This window comes from Scyliorhinus canicula, chromosome 10 (assembly GCF_902713615.1).
Source record: "Scyliorhinus canicula chromosome 10, sScyCan1.1, whole genome shotgun sequence".
In the NCBI taxonomy this organism is placed as follows: Eukaryota; Metazoa; Chordata; class Chondrichthyes; order Carcharhiniformes; family Scyliorhinidae; genus Scyliorhinus; species Scyliorhinus canicula.
Window position 1 is genome coordinate 109930416 of NC_052155.1, and position 18683 is coordinate 109949098.

An 18683-nucleotide genomic window follows, 5' to 3' on the forward strand; every position below is an offset into this window, starting at 1 on the left:
AATTCCTATATTCATCACAATAGGTTAAATTGTTTGAGTGTCGAAAAGGATGTCAGTCATATATGGATCTTTAAATTGATGCATTGGTTGATTTCCAGTCTTGTTTGGTGACTTTTTCCTGGATTTTGCAAAGTGACGATTAAAGTCTTGCTGGAGGATGCATCTTTATCCTCTGAAGTCAGCAGTTGTTTGGTTTATATTGATGACACTACCTGGAGCATTTGACTGGCTTTAAAGAGGCAGGGCACATACTTGCAGAATGGCTGGAGAGAAAATGGGCCCCACTCTCTGTGACTAATTTATTCTGGAAAAGCAGTTTTGTTTTCACACTTAGGGTTTGCTTGCTGCCAAATGATCTTTATGCACAATCTGGCCAGTTACTAGATATGGTCACAGGAAGCTGGGGAAACCTCATTCCAGGTCTATTGTTATGTGTGAATTGCTTACCGAAGTGAGTTGTCCAAATGACCTGGGCAGAGACTCCCCTCAGCCAGGATCCATCGTCTAAAGTGATCAGATCAAATGGTTGGTGAAGCCTGTGTCAGCCAGGAGCCAATGTCCAAAGCTGATAAATTGGCAAACATCCGGATAAACAAATTATGTCTGGATGTTTATAGCTAGTCTAGGGGAAGAGCCATTCATATTCATTGAAGCCAATTGTTCTGGTCCATTTCCAGACAGCAAGTCTCCTTTCTGATGGCTTTATCATTTGCAAGGTGAAGTCATGCAAATATTTGGCCATGTCAAAAACCGCTGTTTAAGCCAGTTGAAAATACTGTTGTCAGCCTTTTAAAAACTTTTCCCATGGTTTCAGTCCACTCAATAAATAGTAATTTTTTTGGATAAAAGCATGATTTTACAACAGTCACAATAAGTAAACCTGTCCCTTTTTGCTGCTGCCACTCACTCTGTGGGCACGATTCAGCAATCATACTGTACCCAGCGGGGAGCTGGGCATGCTGGGTGAATCCCAGGAGAATCCTAAATCGGCCTTCGGGCCAGGCCGATTGTGAGTCACCCGACTCGCTATTAGGCTCATTTAAATACCTGACACTGGATTAACGCGGCGCCCAGGAGTCAACTGCCATGCCTGTGAGGCCTCGCCAGGGCACTGTTCAATCCATACACAAATGTCGACCAGGTGGTAACTGCACCTCTGGTGTGGAGGGAGGGGGGCATCTTACAGGGCATTAGAAACCCTCTGGGTGGTCGGGCCAGGGTAGGGTCGTCCCCTAGTATGCCCCTTGGCACTGCCAGCCTGGCATCCTGACAATGCTGCCCGGGCACTCTGTTTGGGTGTCTGTGTGCCAGGTTGGTACTTCCCGGGGGGGAGGGGGTGAAAGGGGGGTTCCGAGCTGCCTCAGCAAGGGGTCCAGAGAGAGGGGTTTGCATGCCAAAAACATGTGGACATGATTTGCCTCGCACACCTATCCTCAATCCCGAAGAACTTGCTCATCCTCGCCACTGCCATGTGTGCCCGGTGGACTACCTTAAATTGTATCAGATATTAACCCTGCTTATGGCATCCGCCCATAGACCCGCCTCTATCTCTCCTCCTAGCTCGTCCTCCCATTTGCCCTTAAGCTCCTCCTTTCCTCTGCCTCCGAAAGCTCCTGGTAAATATCCGATACCTTCCCCTCTCCCACCCAGGTACTGGAAACTACTCTATCCTGTATCCCCCGTGGCGGCAGCAGCGGAAAGGCCGGCACCTGTTTTCTCAGGAAGTCTCTGCAAACACCTAAAACCATTCCCTGCTGGCAATTTAAATTTATCCTCCAAAGCTTTCAAGCTGGGAAATCGCCTGTCTATAAATAGTTTCCCCCATCCTTCCAATTCCTGCCCTCTGCCAACTCCGGAACCCGCATCTAGCCTACCCGGTACAAACCTGTGGTTATTATAAATCGGGGTCCAAATCGATGCTCCCACCACTCTCTTATATCTTCTCCACTGCCCCCAGATCCTCAGAGCCGCCACTACCACCGGACTTGGAGAGTATTGGACCGGGGAGAATGGCAGAGGTGCCATTAACAATGCTCCCAGACTGGTGTCTTTACATGACGCCACCTCCATCCGCTCCCATGCTGACCCCTCCCCCACTACCCACTTCTTGATCATGGCTATATTAACCGCCCAGTAGTAATTGCAGAAGTTCTACAGCGCCAACCCACCCTCCCCCCGACTGCGCTCCAGCAACACTTTCCTCACTCGTGGGGTTTTACTCACCCACAGAAAGTCCAAAATAATCTTATTCACCCGCTTGAAAAAGGCCTTAGGGATGAAGGTGGGGAGGCATTGAAAGGCAAACAGAAATCAGGGGAGGACCGTCATTTTCACAGTCTGTATCCTAACCGCCAGTGATAGTGGAAGCATGTCCCATCTCTTAATGTCCCCTTCCATTTGTTCTACCAACCGGGATAGGTTTAATTTGTGCAGTACCTCCCATTCCCGGGCCACTTGGATTCCCAGATATCGAAAGCTCTTCCCTACCATTCTAAGCGGCAGCTCTCCCAGTCTCTTCCGTCCTCTTGCCTGGATCGCAAACATCTCCGGCGGGATTCTCCCCTACCCGGCGGGGTGGGGTGGGTCCCGGCGCCAAGGAGCGGAGTGAACCACTCCAGCATCGGGCCGCCCCAAGGATGTGGAATCCTCCACACCTTCAGGGGTTAGGCCGGCCGATGCAGAAGGGGCCTGGCTTCACGCCAACCGGCGCCAAAGGGCCTCCGCCGGCTGGCGCGAGTTGGCGCATGTGCGGCAGCTCCAGCGTGTGCTGGCGTCATCCCAGCGCATGCGCAGAGGGCTTTGTCTCCTCACTGGCTACGGCGGACCGGTACAGCCGCCGGTGCGGAAGAATAGGGTGGGATTCTCCGACACCCTGCCGGGTCGGTGAATCGCCAGGGGTCGGCGTGAAACCCGCCCCCACCGTCCTCCAAATTACTGGCTGCGCGGGCGGCCTCCGGGGTCCACGTGGGGGGAGGCGCAGACGGATCTGGCCCCGGGAGGTGCCCCACGGTGGCCTGGCCCGTGATCGGGGCCCACAGATTTGCAGGTGGGCCTGTGCCATGGGGGCACTCTATCTTTCCACACCGGAAGCCGTGGTCGTCAGCCATTCCCGGTGCGGAAACGAATCCCTCTGCGCATGCGTGGGGATGACGCCAGCACATGCTGGCACACCCGCGCATGCGCCGGATGGTGGAGGCCCTTCGGTGCCGGTCGGCATGGCGCCAAGCCCCTTTCCCGCCGGCCGGCAGGGCGCAAACTACCCCAGGGTAGGCCTAGCCCCCGAAGGTGCAGAGGATTCCGCACCTCTGGGGCGGCCCGACGCCGGAGTGGTTCACGCCACTCCATCCCACCGGGACCCCCCGCCCCGCGTGGCAGGGGAGAATCCCACCCATATAGTGCCCCCACGGCACAGGCCCGCCCGCGGATCGGTGGGCCCCAATCGCGGGCCAGACCACCGTGGGGCCACCTCCCGCGACCAGATCCCTCCGTACACCCCCCCGAGGACCCAGGAGGCCGCCCGCGGAGCCAGGACCCGCCGGCAAATATCTGGTGTAACATACGCCGGCAGGACCGGCCGTTATTGGGTGGCCACTCGGCCCATCGTGGGCCGGAGAATCGCTGGGGGGGGCGCTGCCAACGGCTGCCGACTAGCGCGCTGCGATTCCCGCCCCCGCCAAATCTCCGGCGCTGGAGAATTCGACAGCTGGCGGGGGTGGGATTCATGCCGCCCCCTGACGATTCTCCGACCCGATGGGGGTCCCACATGTAATTCCACTCCACCCGATCAAAAGCCTTCTCCGCATCCATTGCTACCACCACCTCTAACTCCTCTCCTTCTGAGGGCATCATAATAACATTTAGAAGCCTTCGGACATTGGCCTTGAGTGGCCTGCCATTAACAAATTCCGTCTGGTCTTCCCCTTTCACCCCCGGGACACAGTCCTCTATCCTTGTGGCCAGTATCTTAGCCAGCAGTTTGGCATCCACATTCAGGAGATAAATCGGCCTGTATGACCCGCATTGCTCCGGATCCTTCTCCCATTTCAGGATCAATGAAATCGAGGCCTACGGCTTTGTTGGCGGGAGAACTCCTTTCTCTCTTGCTTCATTAAATGACCTCACCAGCAGTGGGCTCAATATCTCTGAAAACGTCTTACAGAATTCCACCGGATAGCCGTCAGGCCCCGGGGCCTTGCCCTCCAGCCCCTTGATTATTTCCTCAATCTCAATTGGGGCTCCCAGCCTTTCCACTAGATCCTCATCTACCCTTGGAAACCTCAACAGATCCAGAAATTGCCTCATCCCCTCTACCCCAGCCGTGGGTTCTGACTCATATAATTTACTATAAAAGTCCTTAAACACCTCGTTCACCCCCGCTGGGTCCAGGACAGTATTACCGTCTATACTCTACTTTACCTATCTCCCTGGCTGCCTCTCTTTTCCTGAGCTGGTGCACCAACATCCTGCTTGCCTTTTCCCCGTACTAGATCACCCCCCTTGCCTTCCTCAACTGTTCCACTGCTTTCCCTGTGGTCAACAGCCCAAACTCCACCTGTAACCTCCGCCGCTCCCTCAGTAGCCCCACGTCCGGGGCCTCCAAGTATCACTCTCACCCCCACTGTTACCCCACACCACCCTCGCCCTCACCCCCGCAACACTCTCACCACCGCCCCACGCAGAACCTGCTGGAGATGGGGGCTGACCCATCTGGTGTCCCCGCCCACAGCCACAGATCCCTTCCCACCGTGAGCCAAGCACCGATGATAAGAGCAGCTCGGACACCAGTCCTACACCCGAGACACAGGACACCCCAGAGCAGGAGTCTGAGGATGACACTGATTTGCCGTCACAGCTGTCTCCAACACCCTCCATCATCCCAAAAACACTCACCATTTAGTGAAGAGGCTCCTGGGACACTATCTGGTGTGCACCACATATGTGATCCGGCAGAGCAGGTGGAGGTAGGAGCACCCGAGCTTGGGGGGGGGGGGGGGGGGGGAAGGTCGGAGGGCAGGCCGACCCCAGGAAGTAGTTACCGTCCAGACGGGTTTCAGACTTCTGCAACGGACAGTCCCATTGATTGTGGATGTGCAGTCACAAAGCCAGGGATGTCATGAGGGATTGTTGGCGAGCATCCAGCATCTGCAAGTGCAATTGGAGGAGTCCAACCGCGCAGGAGCAGGAGGTGGTGCCGACAATGTGTATCACCCAGGCCAACACCCCACAGGTGGTGTCCATGGTGGAGGCATTGGGGGCAACGGTTTTGGCAATAGATGAGCTTGTCCAAGGCCTGGGGTATTCTGTGCAGGCACTGGCCGAGGCCCAGGACAGGGTTGCCATCTCACAGGCAGCCATGTGCCAGAGCCACCTGGACATCGCAGCAGCACACCTGAACATGACCCAGTCACAGCAAGCCACGGCTGGGACCGTCGGCGGAATTGCCCAGGAATTGTTCGACGTGGCGCAGACACAGAGGGAGCTGGCACAATCACTGACTGATGTGACACAGACCCAGAGGGTGGTGGTGATCCAGGATCAATGGTTGATGTGGCGCAGTCCCAGACGGAAATGGTCCACTCCCTGTGCTCCATAGCTGTGAGCATACAGATCCTGGTTGAGGCCAGAGTGGGCCTCCAGCACTGGCAGAGCCAGGTGGTGGGGGAGCCTCAGGGATTAGCTCTGTTTGCACCCCTGCACATGAAGTAGCCCGGGGGCCATCGGGCACCCGAGGGAAGAGGAGGTGATGGGCACCCGTACCGGTGACTCCCGCAGGAGAGGTGCCGGAACATCGCAGCACCTCGAACCCCCCCCCCTTCCTTCGTGTCCCTGGTGCATCTGGTGGGCAGCGGGCAGAATAGGGCAGTGCCATGCCACCTGGGACACCCGAGCAGCAGCCAGGCCCGTAAGGCCAGAAAGGTAGACACCAGTTAATTTGGCACAGTTACAGGGCACAGTTTAGTGATGGGGCTGGGGCACAAATCTGTATGTACATTGTTCACCTTAAACACCTGTTACCACTCTTACAACCTTCCTCGGTGCTCTGTCAGAGGTGTGTGAGGAGTGGGCTGGACCAGGCTGGCCATAGAGGGGGTGAGGGAGGGATTGGCAGGGGGTAGAATCTGCGGATGTAGTGGGTGGTCTGGGCTTCCCTCCCTCCACCCTTTTGTCCCCTCTCTCCCGACCGTCCCACCACCGTCACCCCAGGGATTCAATGGCACCATGTGATGGAATAGCCAGCTCACATGTAGGGAATCACGCAGGTGGACGGTGGAAAGTGCTACCGGGGGCAGAAGTCAGACATTGTCAAACGATGGGGAGCACCAGAGCTCTTCGCAGATTGCATTGTCATCATCCTCCAACCCATGGACCAGGGACCAGACCCAGTGGTGCTGCTAACCCAGGGGCCGCACCCTGTAGTGCCGCAAGTATGTATCACGGAGGGGGTTTCAGGATGGGGGGGGGGGGGGGGGGGGACGCGGTGTCCATGTGCCTGACCTGTTTCCCCCTCCCCGCCAGTTGGTGAACTGGTGCATTGGCCCAGTAATACACATAGTGTGGTCTCCCGTGCCTGCCTGGGCCCCATGTCCTACCCACCATCCTTCTCGTTGGGCGAGGCCTGGGCTTCTTCCTCCGCCTCCAGCACATCGCCCGTCGGCTGTGCGATATTGTGGAGGACGCAGCAGGCCGCCACGACGTGGGTGATCTTCTCAGCATCATACTAGAAGGCCTCTTCAGAGCGCTCCAGGCACCTGAACCACATCTTCAGGAGGCTGAAGCATTGCTCGATCACACTCCTGGTGGTTGTATGGGCGTTGTTGTAGCGGGTCTCCATGTCGGTCTGTGGCTTCCGGATAGGCGTCATCAGCCACCACCGCAGTGGATAGCCCCTGTCACCCAGGAGCCAACTATCCAGCCAGGGAGGCGTGTCAAACTTGTCAAGAATCGTCGAGTGTGCTAGGATGAAGGTGTTGTACACACTGCCCGGGTGTCAGGCGCAGACGTGCATGATGGTCACATATCAACTGCACTTTCATTGAGTGGAACCCCTTTCGGTTGGTGTAGGGTGGCCTATCATCTGCAGGTACTTGTAGAGGGTCATGCATCCCGTCGATAACTCCGTGGACCCGGATTGTCATTAATGGTGGCGATCCCCACTGCTGGGCTCAGTCCACATTGAAACGGATGTACTGAGCGGACTGGGCATACAGGGGCCTCCATGTTGCACCTGTGCTCAGAGGTCCGTGAGATCCTGGACAGGTCCCCACTCGGCGCCTCGAAGGACTATCACCTAAAAGTTCACGCGACCATCACCTTAATGGCCACCGGGAGCAGGTGCCCTCCCCCATACCACCGTGGTGACAGGTTTACCTTGAACTGGCAGATATGTTGCACTGTCTCCCTGTCTCAGCCTGTGTCTTCGACATGCCAGGTCCGACAGGTCCTCAACTGCCGGTACACAAGAGTCCTCATGCGGAGCCTCCTGATGCGACCATCAATTCATATTTTTTAAAATAATTTTTATTGACATTTTTACAAAATATAAACATCACAACAATATCAACAAATAACCGCGGTAACACCCCAAGAACAACACCCACCCAACTTCAAAAGCAACTACAAACAAAAGAAAAAACAAAAGAACACCCAAACAACAAAAGGGAAAGAAATAGCACACAGTTCTCCCTCCCACCGATCCAAACCCCCCCCCCCCCCCCCCCCCCCCCCGGTTGCTGCTGCTGCCGGCCTATTTCCCTACCGTTCCGCCAGGAAGTCCAGGAAAGGCTGCCACCGCCTAAAGAACCCTTGTACTGATCCCCTCAGGGCAAATTTCACCTTCTCCAATTTAATGAACCCCACCATATCATTGATCCAGGCCTCCACGCTTGGGGGCCTCGCATCCTTCCATTGAAGCAAGATCCTTCGCCGGGCTACTAGGGACGCAAAGGCCAGAACCCCGGCCTCTATCGCCTCCTGCACTCCCGGCTCCACTGTAACCCCAAAAATTGCGAGTCCCCAGCCTGGCTTGACCCTGGATCCCACCACCCTCGACACTGTCCTTGCTACCCTCTTCCAAAACTCCCCCAACGCTGGGCACGCCCAAAACATATGGGCGTGGTTCGCTGGGCTCCCCGAGCACCTAGCACACCTGTCCTCTCCCCCGAAAAACCTACTCATCCTCGTCCCAGTCATGTGGGCCCTATGCAGCACCTTGAACTGTATGAGGCTGAGCCTCGCACAGGAAGAGGAGGAATTCACTCTTTCCAGGGCATCCGCCCACGTCCCCTCCTCAATCTCCTCATCCAGCTCCTCTTCCCACTTCCCCTTCAGTTCCTCCACCGAGGCCTCGTCTACCTCCTGCATCACGCGGTATATGTCCAAAATCCTCCCTCCTCCAACCCACACCCCCGAGAGCACCCTGTCCCGCACCCCGCGTGGGGGCAGTAAGGGGAACCCCTCCACCTGCCGCCTGGCAAACGCCCTCACCTGCATGTACCTAAACATGTTCCCCGGGGGGAGCCCAAACTTCCTCTTTAACTCCCCCAAGCTGGTGAACCTCCCCTCCACAAACAGGTCCCTCAACATCCTAACCCCTACCCTGTGCCAGCCCAGAAATCCGCCATCAATGCTCCCTGGGACAAACCGATGGTTCCCCCGTATCGGGGCCTCAATCTTCTCCCCTATACCATCTCCATTGCCCCCAAATTTTGAGGGTAGCCGTCACCACCGGGCTCGTGGTATACCTCGTTGAAGGGAGCGGCAACGGCGCCGTTACCAGCGCCTCCAGGCTCGTGCCCACACATGACACCACCTCCATCCTCTTCCATGCTGCCCCTTCCTCGTCCATTACCCACTTACGCACCATCGCTGCGTTGGCAACCCAATAATACCCACAGAGGTTGGGCAACGCCAGACCCCCCCTATGCCTGCCCCGTTCCAAGAACACTCTCTCACCCTCGGAGTCCCATGCGCCCACACAAATCCCGTATTACTCCTGTTGACCCTCCTAAAAAAGGCCTTCGGGATAAGGATGGGGAGGCACTGGAACAGGAACAAAAACCTCGGGAGCACCGTCATCTTAACGGATTGCACCCTCCCCGCCAGTGACAGCGGTAACATATCCCACCTCTTGAACTCCTCCTCCATCTGCTCCACCAACCTTGTGAGGTTGAGCTTATGCAGGGCCCCCCAACTCCCAGCCACCTGGACCCCTAGGTACCTGAAGCTCTTCCCTGCCTGCTTCAGTAGGAGCCTACCAATCCCCTCCTCCTGATCCCCCGGATGCACGACGAACAACTTGCTCTTGCCCAGGTTCAACTTATACCCAGAGAAACCCCCAAATTCACTAAGAATCCTCATCACCTCCGGCATCCCACCCACCGGGTCCGCCACATACAGCAACAGGTTGTCCGCATAAAGCGACACTTGATGCTCCTCCCCACCTCGCACCAGGCCCCTCCAGTTCCCAGGCTCCCTCAACGCCATGGCCAGGGGCTCAATTGCCAACGCGAAGAGCAAGGGGGATAGGGGGCACCCCTGTCTCGTCCCCCGGTACAGCCAAAAGTACTCCAACCTCCTCCTATTTGTGGCTACACTTGCCACCGGGGCCTCGTAGAGCAGCCTCACCCACCGGATAAACCCCTCCCCAAACCCAAACCTCTCCAACACCTCCCACAGATACTCCCACTCAACCCTATCAAAGGCCTTCTCCGCATCCAATGCCACCACTATCTCCGCCTCCCCTTCCACAGCCGGCATCATAATAACGTTGAGGAGCCTTCCACATTGGTATTCAACTACCTTCCCTTCACAAACCCCGTCTGGTCCTCATGAATGACCCCGGGCACGCAATCCTCTATTCTAGTGGCCAGGATCTTTGCCAGCAGCTTGGCGTCGACATTTAGCAGCGAGATCAGCCTATATGACCCGCACTGCAGAGGGTCCTTGTCCCGCTTCAGGATCAAGGAAATGAGCACCCGTGACATAGTTGGGGGCAAAGCCCCCCCCCTCCCTTGCCTCGTTAAAGGTCCGGACCAACAGGGGGCCCAGCAGGTCCACATACCTTTTATAAAATATCGCCGGAAACCCATCCGGCCCGGCGCCTTCCCCGACTGCATGCTCCCTATCCCTTTAATCACCTCCTCCAGCTCGATCAGCGCCCCCAGGCGACCATCAATTCATGCGAAACAAGGAGTAGAAGTAAACTGTGGCTTTAATCGACTAGAACAGTGCCTGCCTGTGACTGCTCTGCTACTGAGAGCCGCTTACAGGGCTACTGCTCTTTATACCTCCCCTCAATGGGTGGAGCCAGGGGTGGAGCCCACAAGGGCACCAACATGATACATTCCAGGTAGTACCTTACAATTGGCCATAGGTGGAGCCCTCATGGGCAACAGCGTGATACAGTGACATACATGGTGAATGGTTAATGCAATACGTTCACCACATTCACACCCTGTTAAAAGAATGAAGTCCGGTGGGGGTGAAGGGTTCACAAGTTCAGCATGTCCGGGGCCCGGATCATGCGCTGTGATCGCCAAAGCTCTGGTATCGCAGCTGACCCTGTTGTCGAACTCATCCGTGCGGGCATGTGTAGTGAAGTCGCCGGTGCGGGCACAGACGCGGACTCCGGGAGCGTGTCTTCTGGAGCTTCGTTCCTGTGAGTCGGTGAAGGGGGAATGGAGGGCGGGAGGGGGTGCGGGTGCCATGTAGGGGCGGGGGCGCTGGTCAGCTTAGGTTGGGTAAGTTGGGGTGGCGGTGGTAGTGGAACCTGCAGGTGCCAGGTCCCGGAAGGAAACCATATCCTGTAGGCTGTCGGGTTGTTCTATGTAGGCATACTGGGGGTTGGTGTGTAGGAGCTGGACCCTCACGACCAGGGGGTTGGACATATGGCTCCTGACGTGTTTGCGGAGTAGGACAGGCCCCGGTGTCTTCAGCCAGAATGGAAGCGAGGCCCCAGGTGGTCATGAGGGGCCTCGTTTGTGGCCGTGCAAAGGAGAGACACTAATAGAGTGGAGTGTGTCGGGGAAGGCCTCCTGTCAGTGGGAAACTGGGAGATTCCTAGATCGCAGGACCAGGAGGACGGCCTTCCAGACCGTCGCGTTTTCCCTCTCCACCTGCCCATTTCCCCTGGGGTTATAACTGGTAGTCCTGCTCGAGGCAATGCCGTTACCGAGCAGGTACTGACGCAGTTTGTCGCTTATGAACGACGAGCCCCGGTCACTGTGAACTGTGGGGAAACCAAACAGGGTGAAGACACTATGTAGGGCTTTAATGATGGTGGCCGCGGTCATGTCGGGGCAGGGGATTGCAAAGGGGAAGCAGGAGAACTCGTCAATAATATTGAGGAAATACGTTTTGCGGTTGATGGAGGGGAGGGGTCTTTCAAATCGATACTGTGGCGCTCAAAGGGCCGGGATGCCTTTACCAGGTGGGCCTTATCCGGTCGATAGAAGTGTGGCTTACACTCCGCACAGATTTGGCAGTCCCTGGTCATGGTCCTGACCTCCTCAGTGGACTAGGGCAGGTTGCAGGCCTTGATGTAGTGGAGAAGCCGGGTGACCCCTGGGTGGCAGAGGTCATCGTGGATAGCCTGGAGTCAGCCCTCTTGCGCGATGGCGCATGTGCCACGGGACAGGGCATCTAGGGGCTCGTTGAGCTTCCCAGGACGATATACTATATCGTAATTATAGGTGGAGAGTTCGATCTTCCACCTCAAGATCTTATCATTCTTGATCTTGCCCCGCTGTGTATTTTCGAACATGAAAGCTACCCACCGTTGGTCGGTAACGAGGGTAAACCTCCTGCCAGTGAGGTAGTGCCTCCAGTGCTGCACAGCTTCCAAGATGGCTTGGGCTTCTTTTTCGACTGAGTGTCGAATTTCGGAGGCGGTGAGGGTACTTAAAAAAATGCTACTGGCCTGCCTGCCTGATTGAGGGTAGCAGCAAGGGCGACCTCTGTTGCGTCGCTCTCCACCTGGAAGGGGACGGACTCATCCACCGCACGCATAGCGGCTTTGGCAATATCTGCCTTGATGCAGCTGAAGGTCTGGCGGGCCTCAGCCACCAGTGGGAAGATGGTGGCCTTGATTAGTAGCCGGACTTTGTCCGCATAGTTGGGCCCCTACTGTGCATAATAGGAAAAGAACCCGAGGCACCTTTTCAGGGCCTTGGGGCAGTGGGGAAGGGGGAGTTGCAGGAGGGGGCGCATATGATCGGGGTCGGGTCCTAGAACTCCTTTTTCCACGACGTAGCCGAGGATCGCTAGTCTGGTTGTGCGGAAAACGCATTTCTCCTTGTTGTAAGTAAGATTCAGGGTTTGGGTGGTTTGGAGAAATCTCTGGAAGTTGGCATTGTGGTCCTGCTGATCATGGCCGCGGATGGTGATGTTGGCCAAGTACGGAAACGTGGCCCGCAGCCCGCACTGGTCCACCATTCGGTCCATTGTTCTTTGGAAGACCGAGATCCCATTTGTGATGCCGAAGTTTGACCCGGAGGAAGTGGAAGAGGCGGCCGTCTGCCTCAAAGGCCGTGTAGTGGCGGATTGGGAGCTGGTGGTACGCAGACTTCAGATCCGCCATGGAGAACACCCGGTAGTGCGCGATCTGGTTAACCATGTCTGTGATCCGGGGAAGGGGGTACGCATCAAGGTGCGTGTACCGGTTTATGGTTTGGCTGTAGTCTACAACCATCCGGATTTTTTCCCCGGTCCTGACGACCACCACCTGAGCTCTCCGGGGCTATTGCTGGCCTCGATGATCCCTTCCCGCAAGAGTAGCTGGACCTCGGACCTGATAAAAGTCCTGTGCTGGATGCTGTACCGCCTGCTTCTGGTGGCAGCTGGCTTACAGTCGGCGGTGAGATTTGCGAAGAGAGGGGAAGGGTCGACTTTTAGTGTCACGAGGCTACATACGGTGAGTGGCGGTAGGCGCCCGCCAAACTTCAGGGTTCGGCTCCTGAGGTTACACTGGAAGTCCAGTCCCAACAGTAGAGAGTGCAGAGGTCGGGGAGTACATATAACTTCAAATCGGCGTACTCGGCGCCCTGTATTGCAAGGGTTGCGGTAGTGCACCCCCGGATCTGCACCGAGTGCGACCCAGAAGCGAGGGAGATGGTTTGATGTGCCGGGAAGATTGGGAGCTAGCAGCCCCTTACCATGTCTGGATGAATGAAGCTCTCCGTGCTCCAGGAGTCGAACTGGAAAGGTGTTTTGTGTCCATTTACCCGGATGGTCATCATGGAGCTCCGGAGATGTTAGGGTCGCTACTGGTCAAGGGTGACCGCGCTGAGTTGCGGGTAGCCGGCGTGGTCGGAGGTGCTGGGGTGGTCCCATCAGTTGCGCGTGTCGGGCGGCGAGGAAGATGGCGTCCAAGATGGCGGTCCCCATGAATCACACTTGGCGGGCCGCGTGGGCAAGGATGCCAAGATGGCGGCCTCCGTGAGTCGCACACATTGTGCGGGCTTAAAGATGGCGGCCTCACGGACAACACGAGGCCGATGACGCGTCCGGGGGTGGGGGGCGGTGGAGCCGGCAGACAAGCTGCTATATTGCGGGATCTGCGGGCCTGTGAGTCTGAGGGTCGGGTATGCGATTTTGAGGATGTGGACCTGGCCAGGCAAACCTGAGCGAAATTCCTTTTTTCCCAGTTGCTGCAGTTCGCGTTCCGGGCCGGGCAGCGGTGCCTGGGGTGCTGATGCTGACCGCAGAAATAGCATGGCATCCGCCCCGTATTGGGCAGGCAGCCGTTCGGCACAGGCCTGGGGTACTCTTTGGTCGGGGGTCCACGAGGGGGGTCGCGTTATCAGACGGGAACGCATTGAGGCTTTGGAATGCTACTTCTAGGGAGGAGGCTAGCTTTACCGTCTCTTCCAGGTCTAGGGCATCCTTCTCGAGTAGCCGCTGTCTCACGTAGTTGGACCTGACTCCAGCCATGTAGGCATCCCAGACGGCAAGGTCCATATGTTGAGTGGCCGTAACGGCCTGGTAGTTGCAACTTCGCGAAGGACTTTGAGGTCGCCTAGGTACTCCTCCAGCGATTCCCCGGGGTGTTGGCGGCGAGTACTGAGGAGATGCCACGCGTACACCTCGTTCACTGGCCTTACGTATAGACGCTTCAGCATCACGAGGGCGTCTGCGTAACTGGAGGCTTCCTCGAGTTGTACAGAGATTCGATGGCTCACCCGGGCATGGAGGAGGCTCAGCTTCTGATCGTCGGAGACGGAAGGCAAGGAGGATAAACATAAGAACATAAGAACTAGGAGCAGGAGTAGGCCATCTGGCCCCTCGAGCCTGCTCCGCCATTCAATTAGATCGTGGCTGATCTTTTGTGGACTCAGCTCCACTTTCCGGCCCGAACACCATAACCCTTAATCCCTTTATTCTTCAAAAAACTATATCTTTACCTTAAAAACATGTAATGAAGGAGCCTCAACTGCTTCACTGGGCAAGGAATTCCATAGATTCACAACCCTTTGGGTGAAGAAGTTCCTCCTAAACTCAGATGCTGCTAGGTAGGCCTCAAAACAGCGGAGCCAGTGTGAAAAATCCCTTTCACCTCTGTGGCTTGTGAGTCGAGTTCCAGTCGGTCAGGTTTGAGGGCCGATTCCATTGTGGTGTTGTAGTCGATTAAATTGATGCGACCATCAATTCACGCGAAACAAGGAGTTGAAGTAAACTGTGGCTTTAATCGACTAGAACAGTGCCTGCCTGCGACTGCTCTGCTACTGAGAGCCGCCTACAGGGCTACTGGTCTTTATACCTCCCCTCAAGGGGTGAGCCAGGGGCGGAACCCACAAAGGCACCAACATGATGCATTCCAGGTAATACCTTACAATGGTCCATAGGTGGAGCCCTCATGGGCGACAGCGTGATACAGTTACATACATGGTGAATAGTTAATGCAATACGTTCACCACACCTCCTTTGCTCCTCCTCCTCCTCAGCTTGTTGGGCAACTGGCTCTCCATCCTGGACGACTGCCACCTGCCCCTCTGCAGCCCGTTCCGCTGCCGCATGCTCCGATGCTGCAGCTTCCTCCTCCTCGAGTAGCTCCAGCCCTTACAGCCGTAGGGCATCCCCCAGGGCTGCGGCAACTAGCAGAAGGCTACCATTGCTGGTTGAATTCCAATATCTTTTGGCTGCAGGGGGTAAAAGGCCACCATGTATATATGTATATATTGTATATAGAGGATGTTGTTATCAGTGCTTTACGGTAAGGCCCCTGTACTACAGGTACGGGGGTAGGTCCCTGCCAGCTGGCTCCGCCCAGTAGGCGGAGTATAAATATGTGTACTCCCCGTACAGCATCCATTTCGTCAGCTGCTGTAGGAGGCCACACATCTCAGTGTAATAAAGCCTCGATTATATCCTACTCTCGTCTTTGCGTAATTGATAGTGCATCAACCACGTCGCCAGTTAGCGATTTTTAAAAGCACAAGTGAACTGCCCGGTCGGGAACTTGGCCCAACGGAAGTGGAGAATCGCGGAGGCTCCGGAGAATACCGGTCAGGCCCGGAAATGACATGCAAACAGCGTTTATTGTACATGCGTTCCGGTCCGCATTGACGCCACTATTGAGGTGACGGAGGATTGCGATTTGGCGTCAAATTGGCGACTGTCGCGATTTTGGCGTTGGAACCTATTCTCCGCCCAATCGCATTTCTCGATTTCAGCATCAGCCGATGGAGAATCCTGTCCCTGCTCTTTTACCGGGTCTGCCGAGGTAGGTCCCACCACGGCAGCGTGAGGGCTGGAAATCTCAGCCTATAATTTTGCACATTTAATTTAGATATAGAACAGTACAGCAATGAACAGGCCCTTCGGCCCTCGATGTTGTGCCGAGCTTTATCCGAAACCAAGATGAAGCTATCCCACTCATATCCCTGTCATAGATGTGGAATGTGTTTAATAATAATATTTTATTAAGATATTTGAAAGTTTTTATAACAGTAACACAACAACATGGTAAAATAAACATTCCCCCTCCCCCCCAGCCCAATCTTCACGCACATAGAATGTTACGTAGTTGATTTTCAAATCTTTTTTCTGATGAACGTTTAATAAACAAAATATTCCCAACTCTCAATTGCCTCCTCGAAGGTTCAGGTGCCATGTCTTAGAAGATGATTAATGCACTGCATGTCCAGCAAACATTGATGCTGAATAGTGTAAAGGTAAAGTCGCCATAGTCCCTGATGGCCATAGGCTGCTTTCCCCTTTGCGGGGGAGAGCTGACAGTCGGTGGTTTAACCTGAAGACCACCACACCTCAGGAGAGGGGCAAGGTTGAGAAGGTGGGTCTTCATGAATAGTGTACCTGTACTCTAGGAGTGTCAACACCACAGAGGTAGCTGCCAACAATCCAAACACTAAAGATTCACCTCTGAGGATCCTCTTGCGGCCAAACAGTAAGTGTCTGGATGAGCGGAAGGCAGCTGAGCACGGCCTCCTTAATGTTCCCGGAAGAGGTCTGGGGTCTCGGAGCTCTTGTTCTGGCTGGTGGCGAGTGTGCAGAGCAATGTTTGCCAGCTCAGCTGGCTCGCTGGATGGCACTCTGGGAGAGGTGGGACAGTCATGGTAAGGGTGAGGAAAACTTGGGGGATTTGAGGGTCCAAGGATAGAAGCCCTAACAGATTGTCGGTCTCTCTGCTTCTTCATTCCTTCCAGATAAAACTGTGTTATCTGATGTGGATCCCACTGATGCTGTCCTCGCTGTGCTTGTGGCGGCCGAGGTGGGCAGATGGCATAGAAGGCAGCAACGACAACACTGGATGGCAGATGGCTTGAGGCAGCATCCCATTTACAGAGGGCTGCCGCACACCCTGAAGACCCAACTACCTATCAGGCTGAGGATGGAGCCAGTAAGCGGGGTCACCGATGGCACAAGGTGTACAGGTCTCGTTGGTCATTCCATGAGCTGACAGATACCATATGCCACAGAAGACTCCCTCTCAGCAGAGAGACAGTGCAACACCTGTGCCACATCCTCACGGACATGGCACCTCATGGAGGAAGAGGACACCTGCTCCCAATGGTTGTGACAGTCACTGCAGCCCTCAACCTCTATTCCACCGTGTCCGTCCAGGAGACCTGTGTGATATATCCCAATCTTCAGCCCACACGTGCATTAGGGAAGTGTCAGATTCTCTGTATGCCCGGGCATCAGACTATATCATCTTTGACCTGGAAGAGACCAACAAGATGCCCGGGCAGCTGATGTCACAGCCCTCAGCCATGGTCATCACAGACTGAGCCATGCCTTGGGCACCACCACCAAGACGCAGACATCGTGCTCCATTTTTCCGCTGCGGCCTCTTGCAGTGTTAGTGTCGGTGCCATGCATTGTTGCCGCTATCTCCTGCACCTGCAGGCTTTGGGACTCCTCCAATCGGCCTTGCCGTTACTGGAATGTCGCTGACACCCTCACCTGAATCTCATGGCTGAGTCCTATTATCTGCATCAGCTCTGGAAGAACCTTGTCGAAAGGCGCGCCAGATGGCTGGGGCTCAGCTGTGTCCTGGGATCCAGCAGACCTCCGACTGCTGTCTCCCTCCCATGTTCCTGCATCAACCTGATGTGCTTCAACAACTGTGTGGTGCTCATGAGATTGTGTCCAGTAGCTTGTCATTTATGTTGCCCACCAAGGTGTGTGTCTCTGCACTGGTGGAAGGGGTGCGGGTGATAGTTGATACCTTTCCAATAGTCTCCTCGGAGCTCTCCTCTAAGGTGTTCTCTTGGGTGGCAGGGTGGAGTTTGACTCTGAATGGCTTGGCCTCATCAGATGGAGATCCTGCGAGACAATGGACATGTGGTCAATGAGAGGGAAGGATTATTTTGTTTGACATGAACTAACTTGAGACAGGTCATTTGGATGAAGGAGCAGTGACTACTCAGCTCTCTGGCACAGGCCAACCTCACTGATGGTGACTGCTCTTTCTTCAGGTAGGCACGTGAATTCCAGGGCCTGTTCCTCATAAGGGATGAGGACTTGAATCTCTGGGGTTCTTTCTCCCATCTTGGCCCTTTCTTGTTTATTATAGACTACCTTCTCCTGTGGGGACAAGGAGAGGACATTGTGAGTCACACGCTTGATGGGTCAGGGGGGTTTATAGCAGGTGGCATGGGTGGACACCACACCTGGACATGAAGGGGATGTGTGCCAGAAGGTTCTGAGGAGCAAGCACAAAGACCGGATTGGGTGCGAGGTAGCAGCCAGTGATTTGTGGGGAATGGGGTTGGGAATTTGAGGGGTGGCAGGCAGAACAGATGTCAGGAGAGAGTTGCTAACTTAGCCTTGCAGCTCGTTGGAGGTTGTTGATCTTCTTCCGACATTGGACGGAGGTCCTCCTTGTCATATGCCCCCACTGACAGCTGCTGCCTCTACCCCCCAGGAGGCATTGCTGACTTTGCTGCTGGTCCCTATACCACCTCTGGGGATCAGGGTGCCCGCCTTTCATCCACAGTGTCGAGAAGCCTTGTGAGGTTGGCATGCCCAAAGCGAGGGTTAGGGCGGTGCGCTCTCATGCTTGCTGTTGACTGGGAGGGTGACGGAGTGTTTAGCGGCGAGCAGCAAGTTGGGGAAATCTGATGGCAAGACAGTCAGTAATGTCAAGAATCTCATGGGGGCTCATTTTTGGCATTAAATGCTCTTGAATTTGGGCCATGGTCTCGCTACTGCAGACGTTGTGA

The 18683-nt window shown here is 55.5% G+C and overlaps 1 protein-coding gene and 1 long non-coding RNA gene across 3 annotated transcripts in view; one reads left to right on the forward strand and one right to left on the reverse strand.

The window, feature by feature from the left end:
- c10h8orf34 (chromosome 10 C8orf34 homolog) overlaps positions 1 to 18683 on the forward strand; it is a 536034-nt gene that overhangs the window by 122893 nt on the left and 394458 nt on the right. The gene's annotated exons all lie outside the window — the stretch shown is intronic.
- LOC119972599 overlaps positions 1 to 18683 on the reverse strand; it is a 35940-nt gene that overhangs the window by 16531 nt on the left and 726 nt on the right. The gene's annotated exons all lie outside the window — the stretch shown is intronic.